Source organism: Salvelinus namaycush, unplaced genomic scaffold (assembly GCF_016432855.1).
Source record: "Salvelinus namaycush isolate Seneca unplaced genomic scaffold, SaNama_1.0 Scaffold57, whole genome shotgun sequence".
NCBI lineage: Eukaryota > Metazoa > Chordata > Actinopteri > Salmoniformes > Salmonidae > Salvelinus > Salvelinus namaycush.
The window spans coordinates 108,727-122,909 of NW_024061275.1; the positions used below are offsets into that span (position 1 = coordinate 108,727).

The window sequence follows — 14,183 nt, forward strand, 5'->3', positions numbered from 1 at the left end:
CACAGACATCACACCCTTACCTAAACAGCACCCTCACCTGAGAAGTAGAAATCAAAGGGAGAGAAACTATGAATTGAATAACTGCAGTTGACATAGCTAAGTAAATGGAAGAATACTCCTATTGCAATGTGAATGGCTCTTAAAAGAGCCTTTGGTTGTGCATAGTGTAGTCTATGGTGTTGCCAGGGAACAGCACCCTCTTTGAAGAAGTAGGAGGTGAAGATCTCCTGCACACAGATTGCCTCTCTTGCTGCGTTGTTGGACCCCATCCTTGAAACATCCTGCAGAGCAGCAGACTTCTCCTCTGGGACACGGCGGCAAGCTGCAGATCCCCTCCTGGTCCTCGTGTCCATCCTCATGAAGTTACGCAGGACACAGGTAGCCTTCACACACCTGAATTCCTCCAGAAGGCAGTCCCAGAGGACCCTGGTCACCCAACCTTGCAGTGCCCTACACGGTAACTGTAGGCAATCGCTTTGAAGGAATCTCCAGTTACAGGGTACGCTTTATCTGTCATCTTCAGAAAAGTTTGATTATTTTAAGCACAAAGTCATACACAGTGTTTTGTTCATGAATAATGTTGTATATTTAGAGGTTACTTATAAGTGGATGGTATTGTTAAGATACACTTGTAATTGTACTTTTTAGGATGATATCAACATTCTGAATTCAACATGTGGTTAAAAGCTAGCTAAGGTATTAGCAGGCTATTGTATGTGTGAACGATGGCTAGCTCCTCGAATGATCCTACTCCGCTAGCCAGCACCTCTCCTAAACAGGTGCTCACCGGACGTGCTACCTGTCCCAGACCTGCTGTTTTCAACTCTCTAGAGACAGCAGGAGCGGTAGAGATACTCTCAATGATCGGCTATGAAAAGCCAACTGACATTTACTTCTGAGGTGCTGACCTGTTGCACCCTCGACAACCACTGTGATTATTATTATTTGACCATGCTGGTAATTTTTGAACATTTGAACATCTTGGCCATGTTCTGTTATAATCTCCACCCGGCACAGCCAGAAGAGGACTGGCCACCCCTCACAGCCTGGTTCCTCTCTAGGTTTCTTCCTAGGTTTTGGCCTTTCCAGGGAGTTTTTCCTAGCCACCGTGCTTCTACACCTGCATTGCTTGCTGTTTGGGGTTTTAGGCTGGGTTTCTGTACAGTACTTTGAGATATCAGCTGATGTAAGAAGGGCTATATAAATAAATTTGATTCTACTCCGCTAGCCAGCACCTCTCCTAAACAGGTGTTCTACTCCGCTAGCCAGCACCTCTCCTAAACAGGTGTTCTACTCCGCTAGCCAGCACCTCTCCTAAACAGGTGTTCTACTCCGCTAGCCAGCACCTCTCCTAAACAGGTGTTCTACTCCGCTAGCCAGCACCTCTCCTAAATAGGTGTTCTACTCCGCTAGCCAGCACCTCTCGTAAACAGGTGTTCTACTCCGCTAGCCAGCACCTCTCCTAAACAGGTGTTCTACTCCGCTAGCCAGCACCTCTCCTAAACAGGTGTTCTACTCCACTAGCCAGCACTTCTCCTAAACAGGTGTTCTACTCCGCTAGCCAGCACCTCTCCTAAACAGGTGTTCTACTCCGCTAGCCAGCACCTCTCCTAAACAGGTGTTCTACTCCGCTAGCCAGCACCTCTCCTAAACAGGTGTTCTACTCCGCTAGCCAGCACCTCTCCTAAACAGGTGTTCTACTCCGCTAGCCAGCACCTCTCCTAAATAGGTGTTCTACTCCGCTAGCCAGCACCTCTCGTAAACAGGTGTTCTACTCCGCTAGCCAGCACCTCTCCTAAACAGGTGTTCTACTCCGCTAGCCAGCACCTCTCCTAAACAGGTGTTCTACTCCACTAGCCAGCACTTCTCCTAAACAGGTGTTCTACTCCGCTAGCCAGCACCTCTCCTAAACAGGTGTTCTACTCCGCTAGCCAGCACCTCTCCTAAACAGGTGTTCTACTCCGCTAGCCAGCACCTCTCCTAAACAGGTGTTCTACTCCGCTAGCCAGCACCTCTCCTAAACAGGTGTTCTACTCCGCTAGCCAGCACCTCTCCTAAACAGGTGTTCTACTCCGCTAGCCAGCACCTCTCCTAAACAGGTGTTCTACTCCGCTAGCCAGCACCTCTCCTAAACAGGTGTTCTACTCCGCTAGCCAGCACCTCTCCTAAACAGGTGTTCTACTCCGCTAGCCAGCACCTCTCCTAAACAGGTGTTCTACTCCGCTAGCCAGCACCTCTCCTAAACAGGCGTTTCTTTCGCCTCTAGACTGGATGCATTGATCCATTGTTAACGTTCTGTTAAGACTGTACTTACTGGTGTTAATCAGATCTTCAGTCTCCTCTTCTTCCTCCTCCTTCAATCCAAAAACTGGAACAAACAAAAACGTCAGCCATTCCTACAGAACAACATTAAAGTGTTAAACCCCTTTACTGCATATTGGTTCAACGACTGCAGAGACGGTACTTACTGGTTAAACAGATCTCCAACTCCTTCAATCCAAAAACTGCAACATCCTCCTCCTCTTTCACTCCGAACGTATCTTCTCTTTTTTCGCAACAACGTTCAACCAAAGAGCTTCTTTCTCTGTCCAGCAGACCTCTTCTTCAGCAGGAGGAGAGTAGCTTAGTGAGCTCATGGTCGGGGATGTTAGCTAGCTAATTAGCATTAGCTTAGGGCTAGTCTAAATTAGATGACTAACAACGTAAATATTACATTAAATGGGGTAACTAGTAGATACGACAGAAGTGTGTTCAAAACACAGTGGCAAATAGACACTGAAACGGTCTGAAGGGCTTCAATGTTTCTGCGATGTTGTCTAGCACGCTAACAAGGTGTTTTACTAACTGTTGTTCTCGAAGAAGCGTCCCGTCCACTAGATTATACGTCACACTGGCAGCATCGACTGGGCTGCGTTCAGTACATACAAACGTAATACAACGTTCAATCGAACAAAAACGGTACTGTACTGAACGACCAGTTGGAACAAGGAGGAAGGGTTGGGTTGTGTGTTAAAAATGCACAGCTCCTTTTAAATACATCATCATTAATTAAAGTCACACCCTGGCACACCCAATGAACGGAGCAAACGTATCTCAAATCTGTTCAAGAACGTACAATAACGTTTTGGCAAACCGTGTCGTTCAGCACAAACCGTTCCACAACGTAGCAAACGGTCGGGCGACCTGAATGCATCGCTGAAAGACGCCAACAGAGACAAATATTAATGTGGCCTCTTTTTGTTGGCACTAACTCTGCCATGGTTCGTTGGACAAAGCCTATGGTGAAATGAATCAGGGTTTTTTGTAGAGTTTTTGGATAAACACGGAAAATAAGGTCTGTGGTAAACACAGGTTTAGGAGATCGGATACGTTGTGTTCTATAAGACTATATAACGTCACTTTTTGTGAACTCTGAAGCATTTATGTAATGAAAACAAGCACATCAATCAAATCAAATGGTCTTTGTCATGTACACATATTTAGCGGATGTTATCGCAGGTGCAGCGAAATGCTTACGTTCATAGATCCAACAGTCAGTGCAGTAAAACGTAACAAAACAAAACACACAAAAACAAAATAAATGTTTTTAAAAAAGATAGATATATATATATCAGATTGGGCAATGTCAAACTTTGGAATATATATATATATATATATATATATATATATACATTATACATTGAACAATAATAAACGCAACATGCAACAATTTCAAATATTTTACTGAGTTACAGTTCATAGAAGGAAATGAGTCAATTAAAATACATTCATTAGGCCCTAATCTATGGATTTCACATGGCTGGGCAGGGGCGCAGCAATAGGTGGGCCTGGGAGGGCATAGGCCCACCCACTGGGGAGCCAGGTCTAGCCAATGAGAATTAGTTCTCCCACAAAAGGGCTTGATTACAGACAGAAATACTCCTCAGTTTCAACAGCTGTACGGGGGGCTGGTCTCAGACAATCCCGGAGATGAAGAAGCCGAATGTGGAGGTCCTGGGCTGGCGTGGTTACACATGGTCTGCGGTTGTGATGCCGGTTAGACGTACTGCCAAATTCTCTGAAATGACGTTGGAGGCGGCTTATGGTAGAGAAATTAACATTGAATTCTCTGGCAACAGCTCTAGTGGACATTCTTGTAGTCAGCATGCCAATTGCACGCTCCCTCAAAACTTCTGTGGCATTGTGTTTTATGACAAAACTGCACATTTTAGAGTGACCTTTTATTGTCCCCAGCACAAGGTGCACCTGTGTAGTGATCATGCTGTTTAATTAGCTTCTTGATATGCCACACCTGTCAGGTGGATGGATTATCTTGTTAAAGGAGAAATGCTCACTAACAGGGATATAAACAAATGTGTTCCCAACATTTGAGATAATTAAGCTTTTTGTGCGTATGGAAATATTCTGGGATCTTTAATTTCAACAGTTAACTCTTAAGGAGCCGCCCATTTCTTTCAATTTTTGCCTAACTGCCTGTAGCTCAGGACCTGAAGCAAGGATATACATATTATTGATACCTTTTGAAAGGAAACACTTTGAAGTTTGTGGAAATGTGAAATTAATGTAGGAGAATATAACACATTCGATCTGGTAAATGATAATAAAAAGAAAAAAACAACCGTTTTTTGTATTTTTTTTATACCATCATCTTTGAAATGCAGAAGAAAGGCCATAATGTATTATTTTCAAGTTCATAACTGTGAAAACCTCAAACAATAGTGTGGTATTCTTTCACTGTAATAGCTACTGTAAATTGGACAGTGTAGTTAGATTAACAAGAATGTAAGCTTTCTGCCAATATCATATATGTCTATGTCCTGGGAAATGTTCTTGTTACTTACAACTTCATGCTAATCGCATTAGCGCATATTAGCCCAACCGTCCCGTGGGTGGGACACCGATCTGTAGAGATCCTTAAGAGGTCTAAGCACTTATGGCCTTTCCTCTCTATTTAATCTTCATAATGGTGTCCTGCTCTTCCCATAAATGCACTTTCTTCTTGCCACTATAGGGGGTGCTGTTTCGCATTAGCATAATTTGCTCTCCAGATTAAACTGCCTAGTACTCAATTCTTGCTCGTACAATATGCATATTATTGTTATTATTGGATAGAAAACACTCTCTAGTTTCTATAGCCGTTTGAATTATGTCTCTGAGTGAAACAGAACTCATTCTACAGCACTTTTCCTCCCAGTGTGTGAGATTTCAGAAATCTTGGCCTCTGGTTCCAGATCAGTTTTAAAGTCCCTGTAAATCCTATGAGGATACAAACACTGCCCACGCCTTCCTCTAGATGTCAGTAAGTGGTGACAATTTGAATGGAGTCGATTGCGCAATCAGTGCCTGTATAAAACGGCAAAGACCGGATGTACCGTCCCTTTGCTCCCTGCGCCTGACGCAGGATGGACGTTGGACCTCCTCTCTTTCCAAGCTTTGGTTTAGCCACTTATATATCGCCGGTCATGTTTTTACTCGTTATTGGTGTTAAAAACATCATAAGGTAGTTAATTTAAACCGTTTTATAGCAATTTATATCCGTTTAGTGCGATTTTGAGGCAGTTCTATGTGACGCCCATCCAAGAGCTGGGCACGTTTCGGGGTCCCGGTCGAACGTTAGTGGGCATTTCGACGGACAGAGGACATCTTTCGACCAAAAGAAGATTAGACCCAAGAAAGGATACATTGCCCAAGATTCTGATGGAAGATCACCTCATAGTAAGAAATATTTAAGATGATAAATCGTTGTTCTGTCGAAAAATTTTAAACGCATATTCCGCCATTTTGTTTGGTATAGCTTCGCTTGGCGAACCCTGTATTGCACAGTAAGGATAATTTTAGAAATGTAATTCAGCGATTGCATTAAGAACTAATTTGTCTTTCGATAGCTGTCCAACTTATATTTTTTTAGTCAAGTTTATGAATAGTTATCCATGAGACAAGATCACTGTGAAAGATGGCGTCCGACATTTTCAGGCTAGTTTTGCTAGTATTGTCATTGTATAACCACGGTTGTTTGTGGCTAAATATGCACATTTTCGAACAAACTCTATATGTATGTTGTAATATGATGTTACAGGAGTGTCATCGGAAGAATTCTGAGAAGGTTAGTGAAAAAATTAATATATTTTGGCGATGATAACGATATCGCTCTCTTTGGCTTGAATCAATGGTCGGGTAACGTTTGCATATGTGGTATGCTAATATAACGATTTATTGTGTTTTCGCTGTAAAACACTTAGAACATCTGAAATATTGTCTGAATTCACAAGATCTGTGTCTTTCCATTGCTGTGAGTTGTGTATTTTTAAGAAATGTTTTATGATTAGTAATTAGGTAATACACGTTGCTCTGTGTATTTATTCTAGTCGAGTTGTGATGGTGGGTGCAATTGTAAACTAGGATTTATACCTGAAATATGCACATTTTTCTAACAAAACCTATCCTATACAATAAATATGTTATCAGACTGTCATCTGATGAGGTTTTTTCTTGGTTAGTGGCTATCAATATCTTTATTTGGCCGAATTGGTGATAGCACCTGATGGAGTAAGAAACTGATGGAGTTAGGAAAGTGCTGTCTTTTGCTAACGTGGTTAGCTAATAGATTTACATATTTTGTCTTCCCTGTAAAACATTTTAAAAATCTGAAATGGTGGCTTTATTCACAAGATCTGTATCTTTCATTTGGTGTCTTGGACTTGTGATTTAATGATATTTAGATGCTACTATTTAATTGTGACGCTATGCTAGCGATGCTAATCAGTGTGGGGGGGGTGGGGGGTGATCCCGGATCCGGGGTTGAGGTTCGGTAAAGGTTAAAGCACGTATGGCTTTGGCCATCTGCTAATCTTTGGTTTCCTGTATTTACCAGAATGGCAAATGCACTCACTCATGTCTGCTAATATTTGGTTTCCTCCTATATTCTAATGTACACCTGTCTATTGCTTAATAGTGTGATATCTGCCTCTATATGTAACAATAACTCCTACACCATCCCCAAGCCAAGCTGGGTAATCTGTCAAATGGCCATCCCTAAGCCAAGCTGGGTAACATGTCAAATGGCCATCCCTAAGCCAAGCTGGGTAACATGTCAAATGGCCATCCCTAAGCCAAGCTGGGTAACATGTCAAATGGCCATCCCTAAACCAAGCTGGGTAACCTGTCAAATGGCCATCCCCAAGCCGGGTAACATGTCAAATGGCCATCCCTAAGCCAAGCTGGGAAACATGTCAAATGGCCATCCCTAAGCCAAGCTGGGTAACCTGTCAAATGGCCATCCCCAAGCCAAGCTGGGTAATGTGTCAAATGGCCATCCCATTAATTTAGGGTAAAGGCCATAAGTGCCTAAATTAGGGTAAGATAGACATATATTAATTTTAGGAGACAAGAGGGTCCTGCCACCATTATAATCTAATCAAGAGCGGATACAGGCGTTATTGGGCGTAAACAAGCAGGAAGCCTGAAATGAAGGATAATAGTGGCAGATGACCTAGGAGAAGTAATTTACTTAAAGTATGTAATGATCTCATGTGTGTGTGTGTGTATAAAGACAGAGCCAGTGCTCTGGGAAGGTGTGTGATCCGCGGATCATCCCGGCTTGTGATACATTGTATTAAAAAGTCTATATTGATTTCACAAGTTCTTGTAAGTGTTATATTTTGAACCGATTATCCACGACAATGGCCATTTGACACGTTACCCAGCTTGGCTTAGGGATGGCCATTTGACACGTTACCCAGCTTGGCTTAGGGATGGCCATTTGACACGTTACCCAGCATGGCTTGGGGATGGCCATTTGACACGTTACCCAGCTTGGCTTAGGGATGGCCATTTGACATGTTACCCGGCTTGGGGATGGCCATTTGACAGGTTACCCAGCTTGGTTTAGGGATGGCCATTTGACATGTTACCCAGCTTGGCTTAGGGATGGCCATTTGACATGTTACCCAGCTTGGCTTAGGGATGGCCATTTGACATGTTACCCAGCTTGGCTGTGTGCATGTGTCTGCTCAAACGGTCAGAAACAGACTCCATGAGGGTGGTATGAGGGCCCGACGTCCACAGGTGGGGGTTGTGCTTACAGCCCAAACCCGTGCAGGACGTTTGGCATTTGCCAGAGAACACCAAGATTGGCAAATTCGCCACTGGCGCCCTGTGCTCTTCACAGATGAAAGCAGGTTCACACTGAGCACATGAGCACATGTGACAGAGTCTGGAGACGCCGTGGAGAACGTTCTGCAGCCTGCAACATCCTCCAGCATGACCGGTTTGGCGGTGGGTTAGTCATGGTGTGGGGTGGCATTTCTTTGTGGGGCTGCACAGCCCTCCATGTGCTCGCCAGAGGTAGCCTGACTGCCATTAGGTACCGAGATGAGATCCTCAGAGCCCTTGTGAGACCATATGCTGACACATGCACATTTGTGGCCTGCTGGAGGTCATTTTGCAGGGCTCTGGCAGTGCTCCTCCTGCTCAAAGGCGGAGGTAGCGGTCCTGCTGCTGGGTTGTTGCCCTCCTACGGCCTCCTCCACGTCTCCTGATGTACTGGCCTGTCTCCTGGTAGCGCCTCCATGCTCTGGACACTACGCTGACAGACACAGCAAACCTTCTTGCCACAGCTCGCATTGATGTGCCATCCTGGATGAGCTGCACTACCTGAGCCACTTGTGTGGGTTGTAGACTCCGTCTCATGCTACCACTAGAGTGAGAGCACCGCCAGCATTCAAAAGTGACCAAAACATCAGCCAGGAAGCATAGGAACTGAGAAGTGGTCTGTGGTCACCACCTGCAGAATCACTCCTTTATTGGGGGTGTCTTGCTAATTGCCTATAATTTCCACCTTTTGTCTATTCCATTTGCACAACAGCATGTGAAATTTATTGTCAATCAGTGTTGCTTCCTAAGTGGACAGTTTGATTTCACAGAAGTGTGATTGACTTGGAGTTACATTGTGTTGTTTAAGTGTTCCCTTTATTTTTTTGAGCAGTGTAGTTTAATCAGATTATTGAAATTTTTTCGGGAGTTTTGCCGTGTTCCGTTCTCTGAGTTTGTTGACGATGGAGAGATTCGCGCCACTTGGCAAGTGTGCTTGCTAAATCGAGAGGGAAAAAGGCCGTTCTAAAACCAAACAACGATTCTTCTGGACAAAGGACCCCTTGTACAACATTCTGATGGAAGATCAGCAAAAGTAGGACCCATTTTATGATGTTATTTCATATATCTGTCGTACATGTGAACTAGTAGTTTGCGGCCAGGTTTTGGGCACGCTCTCGCCATAACGTAAACTGCATATCGTAATGAAGTTATTTTTAGAATTCTAACACGGCGATTGCATTAAGAACTAGTGTATCTATCCTTTCCTATACAACATGTATTTTTTTGTTATGTTAATGAATAGTTATTTGGTCAGAATATGTGTGTCAGAAAAAGTGTCCGAAAAATATCCGGACGTTGTGGGAAAAAGATGCTACGTTAGCACAATGTATAACCACTGATTTCAGCTCTAAATATGCACATTTTCGAACAAAACATACGTGTATGTATAACCTGATGTTATAGGACTGTCATCTGATGAAGCTTATCAAGGTTAGTCAAAAATTATATATCTTTTGCTGGTTTATTACGATCGCTAACTTTTGCTGCTGGGGAATGGCTTGTGTTTCTGGCTATTGTGGTAAGCTAATATAACGCTATATTGTGTTTTCGCTGTAAAACACTTAAGAAATCGGAAATATTGGCTGGATTCACAAGATGCTTGTCTTTCATTTGCTGTACACTATGTATTTTTCAGAAATGTTTTATGATGAGTATTTAGGTATTTGACGTTGGTGTCTGTAATTATTCTGGCTGCTTTCGGTGCAATTTCTGATTGTAGCTGCAATGTAAACTATGATTTATACCTGAAATATGCAAATTTTTTGAACAAAACATAGATTTATTGAATAACATGTTATAAGACTGTCATCTGATGAAGTTGTTTGTTGGTTAGTTTGGTTGGTTCTTGGTTAGTTAGGTTGGCTTTGTGCATGCTACCTGTGCTGTGAAAAATGTTAGTGCTTTTTTGTATTTGGTGGTGAGCTAACATAAATATACGTGCTGTTTTCGCTGTAAAACATTTTAAAAATCGGACATGTTGGCTGGATTCACAAGATGTGTACCTTTCATTTGCTGTATTGGACTTGTTAATGTGTGAAAGTTAAATATTTCTAAAAAATACATTTTGAATTTTGCGCCCTGCACTTGAAGTGGCTGTTGTCATATTGTGCCCGGTGTTAATAGCCTGTTTTGTTTTTGCACAGACATCACACCCTTACCTAAACAGCACCCTCACCTGAGAAGTAGAAATCAAAGGGAGAGAAACTATGAATTGAATAACTGCAGTTGACATAGCTAAGTAAATGGAAGAATACTCCTATTGCAATGTGAATGGCTCTTAAAAGAGCCTTTGGTTGTGCATAGTGTAGTCTATGGTGTTGCCAGGGAACAGCACCCTCTTTGAAGAAGTAGGAGGTGAAGATCTCCTGCACACAGATTGCCTCTCTTGCTGCGTTGTTGGACCCCATCCTTGAAACATCCTGCAGAGCAGCAGACTTCTCCTCTGGGACACGGCGGCAAGCTGCAGATCCCCTCCTGGTCCTCGTGTCCATCCTCATGAAGTTACGCAGGACACAGGTAGCCTTCACACACCTGAATTCCTCCAGAAGGCAGTCCCAGAGGACCCTGGTCACCCAACCTTGCAGTGCCCTACACGGTAACTGTAGGCAATCGCTTTGAAGGAATCTCCAGTTACAGGGTACGCTTTATCTGTCATCTTCAGAAAAGTTTGATTATTTTAAGCACAAAGTCATACACAGTGTTTTGTTCATGAATAATGTTGTATATTTAGAGGTTACTTATAAGTGGATGGTATTGTTAAGATACACTTGTAATTGTACTTTTTAGGATGATATCAACATTCTGAATTCAACATGTGGTTAAAAGCTAGCTAAGGTATTAGCAGGCTATTGTATGTGTGAACGATGGCTAGCTCCTCGAATGATCCTACTCCGCTAGCCAGCACCTCTCCTAAACAGGTGCTCACCGGACGTGCTACCTGTCCCAGACCTGCTGTTTTCAACTCTCTAGAGACAGCAGGAGCGGTAGAGATACTCTCAATGATCGGCTATGAAAAGCCAACTGACATTTACTTCTGAGGTGCTGACCTGTTGCACCCTCGACAACCACTGTGATTATTATTATTTGACCATGCTGGTAATTTTTGAACATTTGAACATCTTGGCCATGTTCTGTTATAATCTCCACCCGGCACAGCCAGAAGAGGACTGGCCACCCCTCACAGCCTGGTTCCTCTCTAGGTTTCTTCCTAGGTTTTGGCCTTTCCAGGGAGTTTTTCCTAGCCACCGTGCTTCTACACCTGCATTGCTTGCTGTTTGGGGTTTTAGGCTGGGTTTCTGTACAGTACTTTGAGATATCAGCTGATGTAAGAAGGGCTATATAAATAAATTTGATTCTACTCCGCTAGCCAGCACCTCTCCTAAACAGGTGTTCTACTCCGCTAGCCAGCACCTCTCCTAAACAGGTGTTCTACTCCGCTAGCCAGCACCTCTCCTAAACAGGTGTTCTACTCCGCTAGCCAGCACCTCTCCTAAACAGGTGTTCTACTCCGCTAGCCAGCACCTCTCCTAAATAGGTGTTCTACTCCGCTAGCCAGCACCTCTCGTAAACAGGTGTTCTACTCCGCTAGCCAGCACCTCTCCTAAACAGGTGTTCTACTCCGCTAGCCAGCACCTCTCCTAAACAGGTGTTCTACTCCACTAGCCAGCACTTCTCCTAAACAGGTGTTCTACTCCGCTAGCCAGCACCTCTCCTAAACAGGTGTTCTACTCCGCTAGCCAGCACCTCTCCTAAACAGGTGTTCTACTCCGCTAGCCAGCACCTCTCCTAAACAGGTGTTCTACTCCGCTAGCCAGCACCTCTCCTAAACAGGTGTTCTACTCCGCTAGCCAGCACCTCTCCTAAATAGGTGTTCTACTCCGCTAGCCAGCACCTCTCGTAAACAGGTGTTCTACTCCGCTAGCCAGCACCTCTCCTAAACAGGTGTTCTACTCCGCTAGCCAGCACCTCTCCTAAACAGGTGTTCTACTCCACTAGCCAGCACTTCTCCTAAACAGGTGTTCTACTCCGCTAGCCAGCACCTCTCCTAAACAGGTGTTCTACTCCGCTAGCCAGCACCTCTCCTAAACAGGTGTTCTACTCCGCTAGCCAGCACCTCTCCTAAACAGGTGTTCTACTCCGCTAGCCAGCACCTCTCCTAAACAGGTGTTCTACTCCGCTAGCCAGCACCTCTCCTAAACAGGTGTTCTACTCCGCTAGCCAGCACCTCTCCTAAACAGGTGTTCTACTCCGCTAGCCAGCACCTCTCCTAAACAGGTGTTCTACTCCGCTAGCCAGCACCTCTCCTAAACAGGTGTTCTACTCCGCTAGCCAGCACCTCTCCTAAACAGGTGTTCTACTCCGCTAGCCAGCACCTCTCCTAAACAGGCGTTTCTTTCGCCTCTAGACTGGATGCATTGATCCATTGTTAACGTTCTGTTAAGACTGTACTTACTGGTGTTAATCAGATCTTCAGTCTCCTCTTCTTCCTCCTCCTTCAATCCAAAAACTGGAACAAACAAAAACGTCAGCCATTCCTACAGAACAACATTAAAGTGTTAAACCCCTTTACTGCATATTGGTTCAACGACTGCAGAGACGGTACTTACTGGTTAAACAGATCTCCAACTCCTTCAATCCAAAAACTGCAACATCCTCCTCCTCTTTCACTCCGAACGTATCTTCTCTTTTTTCGCAACAACGTTCAACCAAAGAGCTTCTTTCTCTGTCCAGCAGACCTCTTCTTCAGCAGGAGGAGAGTAGCTTAGTGAGCTCATGGTCGGGGATGTTAGCTAGCTAATTAGCATTAGCTTAGGGCTAGTCTAAATTAGATGACTAACAATGTAAATATTACATTAAATGGGGTAACTAGTAGATACGACAGAAGTGTGTTCAAAACACAGTGGCAAATAGACACTGAAACGGTCTGAAGGGCTTCAATGTTTCTGCGATGTTGTCTAGCACGCTAACAAGGTGTTTTACTAACTGTTGTTCTCGAAGAAGCGTCCCGTCCACTAGATTATACGTCACACTGGCAGCATCGACTGGGCTGCGTTCAGTACATACAAACGTAATACAACGTTCAATCGAACAAAAACGGTACTGTACTGAACGACCAGTTGGAACAAGGAGGAAGGGTTGGGTTGTGTGTTAAAAATGCACAGCTCCTTTTAAATACATCATCATTAATTAAAGTCACACCCTGGCACACCCAATGAACGGAGCAAACGTATCTCAAATCTGTTCAAGAACGTACAATAACGTTTTGGCAAACCGTGTCGTTCAGCACAAACCGTTCCACAACGTAGCAAACGGTCGGGCGACCTGAATGCATCGCTGAAAGACGCCAACAGAGACAAATATTAATGTGGCCTCTTTTTGTTGGCACTAACTCTGCCATGGTTCGTTGGACAAAGCCTATGGTGAAATGAATCAGGGTTTTTTGTAGAGTTTTTGGATAAACACGGAAAATAAGGTCTGTGGTAAACACAGGTTTAGGAGATCGGATACGTTGTGTTCTATAAGACTATATAACGTCACTTTTTGTGAACTCTGAAGCATTTATGTAATGAAAACAAGCACATCAATCAAATCAAATGGTCTTTGTCATGTACACATATTTAGCGGATGTTATCGCAGGTGCAGCGAAATGCTTACGTTCATAGATCCAACAGTCAGTGCAGTAAAACGTAACAAAACAAAACACACAAAAACAAAATAAATGTTTTTAAAAAAGATAGATATATATATATCAGATTGGGCAATGTCAAACTTTGGAATATATATATATATATATATATATATATATATATACATTATACATTGAACAATAATAAACGCAACATGCAACAATTTCAAATATTTTACTGAGTTACAGTTCATAGAAGGAAATGAGTCAATTAAAATACATTCATTAGGCCCTAATCTATGGATTTCACATGGCTGGGCAGGGGCGCAGCAATAGGTGGGCCTGGGAGGGCATAGGCCCACCCACTGGGGAGCCAGGTCTAGCCAATGAGAATTAGTTCTCCCAC

General features: G+C 43.6%; 2 long non-coding RNA genes across 4 annotated transcripts; both read right to left on the bottom strand.

Moving 5' to 3' along the window:
* Positions 1-395: 395 nt before the first annotated feature.
* On the bottom strand, positions 396-2,878 carry LOC120041878. Of its 2 annotated transcripts, none has more exons than XR_005475972.1 (3): positions 2,469-2,878; positions 2,315-2,368; positions 396-517 (listed from the first exon to the last, which is right to left on the bottom strand). It is a non-coding gene; the product is annotated as an uncharacterized LOC120041878 (long non-coding RNA). The 2 variants fall into 2 exon arrangements; XR_005475971.1 differs by having other exon boundaries at positions 2,315-2,396.
* Positions 2,879-10,685: 7,807 nt separating this feature from the next.
* LOC120041883 lies at positions 10,686-13,168 on the bottom strand. Of its 2 annotated transcripts, none has more exons than XR_005475980.1 (3): positions 12,759-13,168; positions 12,605-12,658; positions 10,686-10,807 (listed from the first exon to the last, which is right to left on the bottom strand). It is a non-coding gene; the product is annotated as an uncharacterized LOC120041883 (long non-coding RNA). The 2 variants fall into 2 exon arrangements; XR_005475979.1 differs by having other exon boundaries at positions 12,605-12,686.
* Positions 13,169-14,183: the final 1,015 nt, after the last annotated feature.